Consider the following 9,061-nt stretch of genomic DNA (forward strand, 5'->3'; position numbering starts at 1 on the left):
TAACGATCATCCAAACACACACACATAGTTACAGCAACAATCTAATGTGTATCAATAACGATCATCCAACACACACACATGTTAACAATCTACTGTGTATCAATAACGATCATCCAACACACACACACAATCTATGTTAACAATCTACTGTGTAACAATAACATATTAACAATCTACATCAACAGCATCACACACACACACACATGTTAACAATCTACTGTGTATCAATAACGATCATCCAACACACAGTCACACAGTAACAGACATCCAACGTTAATTACCTACTGTGTATCAATAACGATCATCCAAACACACACACACATGTTAACAATCTACTGTGTATCAATAACGATCATCCAACACATACAAGTTAACAATCTACTGTAATCAATAACGATCATCCAACACATAACACACACATGTTAACAATCTACTGTAACAATCATCAACACACACAATAACGATCTGCATCAATAAACACAACACACACATGTTAACAATCTACTGTGTATCAATAACGATCATCCAACACACACACACATGTTAACAATCTACTGTGTATCAATAACGATCATCCAACACAATACATAACATGTTAACAATCTACTGTGTATCAATAACGATCATCCAACACACACACACATGTTAGCAATACCTACTGTGTAACAATAACGATCATCCAACACACAACACATAACAATCTACTGTGTATCAATAACGATCATCCAACACACACACATGTTAACAATCTACTGTGTATCAATAACGATCATCCAACACACACACATGTTAACAATCTACTGTGTATCAATAACGATCATCCAACACACACACATGTTAACAATCTACTGTGTATCAATAACGATCATCCAACACACACACACACATGTTAACAATCTACTGTGTATCAATAACGAACATCCAACACACACATGTTAACAATCTACTGTGTATCAATAACGATCATCCAACACACACACACATGTTAACAATCTACTGTGTATCAATAACGATCATCCAACACACACACACACATAACAATCTACTGTGTATCAATAACGATCATCCAACACACACACATGTTAACAATCTACTGTATCAATAACGATCATCCAACACACACATGTTAACAATCTACTGTGTATCAATAACGATCATCCAACACACACACACACATGTTAACAATCTACTGTGTATCAATAACGATCATCCAACACACACAATCTACACATGTTCAACACACACGTATTGGCACAATCTACTGTGTATCAATAACGATCATCCAACACACACATGTTAACAATCTACTGTGTATCAATAACGATCATCCAACACACACACATACATGTTAACAATCTACTGTGTATCAATAACGATCATCAACACACACACACACATGTTAACAATCTACTGTGTATCAATAACGATCATCCAACACACACACACATGTTAACAATCTACTGTGTATCAATAACGATCATCAACACGCCAACAATCTACACAATAACGATCATCAACACACACATGTTAACAATCTACTGTGTATCAATAACGATCATCCAACACACACGCACACATAGCAACAATACTGTGTATCAATAACGATCATCCAACTCAACAGACACACATGTTAACAATCTACTGTGTATCAATAACGATCATCCAACACACACACACACATGTTAACAATCTACTGTGTATCAATAACGATCATCCAACAACACACACACATGTTAACAATCTACTGTGTATCAATAACGATCATCACACCAACACACACACATGTTAACAATCTACTGTGTATCAATAACGATCATCCAACACACACATGCAAGCATGTTAACTACTGTGTATCAATAACGATCATCCAACACACACATGTTAACAATCTACTGTGTATCAATAACGAACATCAAACACACACACACATGTTAACAATCTACTGTTTATCAATAACGAACATCAAACACACATGTTAACAATCTACTGTGTATCAATAACGATCATCCAACACACACACACACATGTTAACAATCTACTGTGTATCAATAACGATCATCCAACACACACACACATGTTAACAATCTACTGTGTATCAATAACGATCATCCAACACACACATAATTAAGCAATCTACTGTGTATCAATAACGATCATCCAACACACAATAATATGTTAACAATCTACTGTGTATCAATAACGATCATCATCCAAATACACACACATGTTAACAATCTACTGTGTATCAATAACGATCATCCAACACCAATACACATGTTAACAATCTACTGTGTATAATAACGATCATCCAACACACACACTGTGTATCAATAACTATGTATCAATAACGATCATCCAACACACACACATGTTAACAATCTACTGTGTATCAATAACGATCATCCACACACACACATGTTAACAATCTACTGTGTATCAATAACGATCATCCAACACACACACACATGTTAACAATCTACTGTATCAATAACACGATCATCCAACACACACACATGTTAACAATCTACTGTGTATCAATAACGATCATCCAAACACACACACATGTTAACAATAATCTGTGGCAATAATAACGATCATCCAACACACACACATGTTAACAATCATCCAACGACATCCAACACACACATGTTAAGCAATCTACTGTGTATCAATAACGATCATCCAACACACAACACACACATGTTAACAATCTACTGTGTATCAATAACGATCATCCAACACACAATAATATTATTAACAATCTACTGTGTATCAATAACGAATATCCAACACAACACACATGTTAACAATCTACTGTGTATCAATAACGATCATCCAACACACACATGTTAACAATCTATTGTGTATCAATAACGATCATCCAACACACACACACACATGTTAACAATCTACTGTGTATCAATAACGATCATCCAACAATAATACACAACACATGTTAACAATCTACTGTGTATCAATAACGATCATCAAAACACACACACACATGTTAACAATCTACTGTGTATCAATAACGACCATCAAACACACATGCTAATAAATCTACTGTGTATCAATAACGATCATCCAACATGTTACACACACATACATGTTAACAACTACTGTGTATCAATAACGATCATCCAACACACACACACATGTTAACAATCTACTGTGTATCAATAACGATCATCCACACACACACATGTTAACAATCTACTGTGTATCAATAACGATCATCCAACACACATAACACATAAAAGCAATAATCTGCTGTATCAATAACGATCATCCAACATAACACACACATGTTAACAATCTACTGTGTATCAATAACGATCATCCAACACACATATACACACACATGTTAACAATCTACTGTGTATCAATAACGATCATCCAACACACAACACACACATGTTAACAATCTACTGTGTATCAATAACGATCATCCAACAACACATTACAACACAAGTAACAATCTACTGTGTATCAATAACGATCATCCAACACACACACACATGTTAACAATCTACTGTGTATCAATAACGATCATCCAACACACACATACATAACAATCTACTGTTATCAATAACTACATCCAAACACATCACATATGTTAATCATCTACATTAATCAATAACGATCATCCACACAATACCACATGTTAACAATCTACTGTGTATCAATAACGATCATCCAACACACACACATAATTAACAATCTACTGTGTATCAATAACGATCATCCAACACACACACACACACATGTTAACAATCTACTGTGTATCAATAACGATCATCCAACATACACACACATGTTAACAATCTACTGTGTATCAATAACGATCATCCAACACACACACATGTTAACAATCTACTGTGTATCAATAACGATCATCCAACACACACACATGTTAACAATCTACTGTGTATCAATAACGATCATCCAACACACACACATGTAGCACAATCTACTGTGTATCAATAACGATCATCCACACACACACATACATGTTAACAATCTACTGTGTATCAATAACGATCATCCAACACACACACACACATGTTAACAATCTACTGTGTATCAATAACGATCATCCAAACACACACACACATGTTAACAATCTACTGTGTATCAATAACGATCATCAACACACACACACATGTTAACAATCTACTGTGTATCAATAACGATCATCCAACACACACACACATGTTAACAATCTACTGTGTATCAATAACGATCATCCAACACACAATAATACATGTTAACAATCTACTGTGTATCAATAACGATCATCCAACACACACACACACATGTTAACAATCTACTGTGTATCAATAACGATCATCCAACACACACATGTTAACAATCTACTGTGTATCAATAACGATCATCCCCAACACACACACATGTTAACAATCTACACACGATCATCCAACACACAATAACACATGTTAACAATCTACTGTGTATCAATAACGATCATCCAACACACATGTCAAATAACAATCTACTGTGTATCAATAACGATCATCCAACACACACACATGTTAACAATCTACTGTGTATCAATAATGATCATTAACAATCTACTGTGTATCAATAACGATCATCCAAATAACAACACACACATGTTAACAATTAACTACTGTATCAATAACGATCATCCAACACAATCACACATGTTAACAATCTACTGTGTATCAATAACGATCATCCAACACACACATACGAACATTAACAATCTACTGTGTATCAATAACGATCATCCAACACACACACATGTTAACAATCTACTGTGTATCAATAACGATCATCCAAACACACACATGTACAGCAACAATCTACTGTGTATCAATAACGAACATCCAACACACACATACACATGTTAACAATCTACTGTGTATCAATAACGATCATCCAACAACACACACATGTTAACAATCTACTGTGTATCAATAACGATCATCCAACACACACACACATGTTAACAATCTACTGTGTATCAATAACGATCATCCAACACACAATAAACACATGTTAATAACAATCTACTGTGTATCAATAACGATCATCCACACACAATCTACAACTGTGTATCAATAATGTTAATGTTAACAATCTACTGTGTATCAATAACGATCATCCAACACACACACACATACACTATGTTCAAACAATCTACTGTGTATCAATAACGATCATCCAACACACACACATGTTAACAATCTACTGTGTATCAATAACGATCATCCAACACACACACACACATGTTAACAATCTACTGTGTATCAATAACGATCATCCAACACACACACACATGTTAACAATCTACTGTGTATCAATAACGATCATCCAACACACACACACATGTTAACAATCTACTGTGTATCAATAACGATCATCCAACACACACACACACATGTTAACAATCTACTGTGTATCAATAACGATCATCCAACACACACACACACATGTTAACAATCTACTGTGTATCAATAACGATCATCCAACACACACACACACATGTTAACAATCTACTGTGTATCAATAACGATCATCCAACACAACACACACATGTTAACAATCTACTGTGTATCAATAACGATCATCCAACACACACACACATGTTAACAATCTACTGTGTATCAATAACGATCATCCAACACACAATACACATGTTAACAATCTACTGTGTATCAATAACGATCATCCAACACACACACATAAAGCACAATCTACTGTGTATCAATAACGATCATCCAACACACACACACACATGTTAACAATCTACTGTGTATCAATAACGATCATCCAACACACACACACACATGTTAACAATCTACTGTGTATCAATAACGATCATCCAACACAACACAATACATGTTAACAATCTACTGTGTATCAATAACGAATATCAAAACACACACACATGTTAACAATCTACTGTGTATCAATAACGATCATCCAACAATAACACACATATGTTAACAATCTACTGTATCAATAACGATCATCCAACACACACACACATGTTAACAATCTACTGTGTATCAATAACGATCATCCAAAACACACACATGTTAACAATCTACTGTGTATCAATAACGAAATCAACAACACACACACATGTTAACAATCTACTGTGTATCAATAAATCACATGTTGTATCAATAACGATCATCAAACACATAACACATACATGTTGACAATCTACTGTGTATCAATAACGAACATCCAACATAACACAACACATGTTAACAATCTACTGTGTATCAATAATGATCATCCAACATACACACAACACACAATCATACTGTGTATCAATAACGAATCCAATCACACACAACACACAATGTTAACAATCTGTGTATCAATAACGATCATCCAACACACACACACACATGTTAACAATCTACTGTGTATCAATAACGATCATCCAAACACACACACACATACACTACATAACGATCATCCAAATACACATATAATAATCTACTGTGTATCAATAACGATCATCCAACACACAATCACACATGTTAAGAATCTACTGTGTATCAATAACGATCATCCACACATACACACACACACATGTTAACAATCTACTGTGTATCAATAACGATCATCACACACACACACATGTTAACAATCTACTGTGTATCAATAACGATCATCCAACACACACACACATGTTAACAATCTACTGTGTATCAATAACGATCATCCAACACACACACACATGTTAACAATCTACTGTGTATCAATAACGATCATCCAAACAACACACACATGTTAACAATCTACTGTGTATCAATAACGAACATCCAACACACACACACATGTTAACAATCTACTGTGTATCAATAACGATCATCCAACACACACACATGTTAACAATCTACTGTGTATCAATAACGATCATCCAACACACACACACATGTTAACAATCTACTGTGTATCAATAACGATCATCCAAACATACACACACATGTTAACAATCTACTGTGTATCAATAACGATCATCCAACACACACATATGTTAATAATCTACTGTGTATCAATAACGATCATCCAAACACACACACATGTTAACAATCTACTGTGTAACAATAACGATCATCCAAACACACACATACGCATGTCATCTACTGTGTATCAATAACGATCATCCAACACACACACATGTTAACAATCTACTGTGTATCAATAACGATCATCCAACAATACACACACATGTTAACAATCTACTGTATCAATAACGATCATACACACATGTTAAATCCTACTGTGTATCAATAACGATCATCTAACACACACACATACATGTTAACAATCTACTGTGTATCAATAACGATCATCTAACACAATACACACATGTTAACAATCTACTGTGTATCAATAACGATCATCCAACACAATACACACATGTTAACAATCTACTGTGTATCAATAACGATCATCCAACACATAATAACACACACATGTTAACAATCTACTGTGTATCAATAACGATCATCCAATACACACACATGTTAACAATCTACTGTGTACCAATAACGATCATCCAACACACACACACATGTTAACAATCTACTGTGTATCAATAACGATCATCCAACACACACACACATGTTAACAATCTACTGTGTATCAATAACGATCATCCAACACACACACACATAATAACAATCTACTGTGTATCAATAACGATCATCCAACACACACACACATACATGTTAACAATCTACTGTGTATCAATAACGATCATCAAACACACACACACACATGTTAACAATCTACTGTGTATCAATAACGATCATCCAACACACACACATACTGTTAACAATCTACTGTGTATCAATAACGATCATCCAACACACACACACACATGTTAACAATCTACTGTGTATCAATAACGAATCATCCAACAATACACACATACATAAAGTAACAATCTACTGTGTATCAATAACGATCATCCAACACACACACACACATGTTAACAATCTACTGTGTATCAATAACGATCATCCAACACACATAATATCACATGTTAACAATCTACTGTGTATCAATAACGATCATCCAACACACACACATGTTAAATAACTGTGTATCAATAACGATCATCCAACACACACATTACATGTTAACAATCTACTGTGTATCAATAACGATCATCCAACACACATATAAAACAATACCTACTGTGTATAACGATCGTTCAACACACACACACACACATGTTAACAATCTACTGTAATAATAACAATCATCCAACACACACATGTTAACAATCTACTGTGTATCAATAACGATCATCCAACACACACACATATGTTAACAATCTACTGTGTATCAATAACGATCATCCAACACACACACACATGCATGTTAACAATCTACTGTGTATCAATAACGATCATCCAACACACACACACATGTTAACAATCTACTGTGTATCAATAACGATCATCCACACACACACACATGTTAACAATCTACTGTGTATCAATAACGATCATCCAACACACACACACATATGTTAACAATCTACTGTGTATCAATAACGATCATCCAAACACACACACACATGTTAACAATCTACTGTGTATCAATAACGATCATCCAACACACACAATAAATACATGTTAATAATCTACTGTGTAATAATAACGATCATCCAACAACACACACACATGTTAACAATCTACTGTGTATCAATAACGATCATCCAACACACACACACACATGTTAACAATCTACTGTGTATCAATAACGATCATCCAACACACACACACATGTTAACAATCTACTGTGTATCAATAACGATCATCCAACACACACACACACATATAAAGCAACAATCTACTGTGTATCAATAACGAACATCAAACACACACACACACATGTTAACAATCTACTGTGTATCAATAACGATCATCCAACACACACACATGTTAACAATCTACTGTGTATCAATAACGATCATCCAACACACACACACATGTTAACAATCTACTGTGTATCAATAACGATCATCCAACACACACACACA

This window comes from Tachypleus tridentatus, chromosome 13, assembly GCF_004210375.1.
Source record: "Tachypleus tridentatus isolate NWPU-2018 chromosome 13, ASM421037v1, whole genome shotgun sequence".
NCBI lineage: Eukaryota > Metazoa > Arthropoda > Merostomata > Xiphosura > Limulidae > Tachypleus > Tachypleus tridentatus.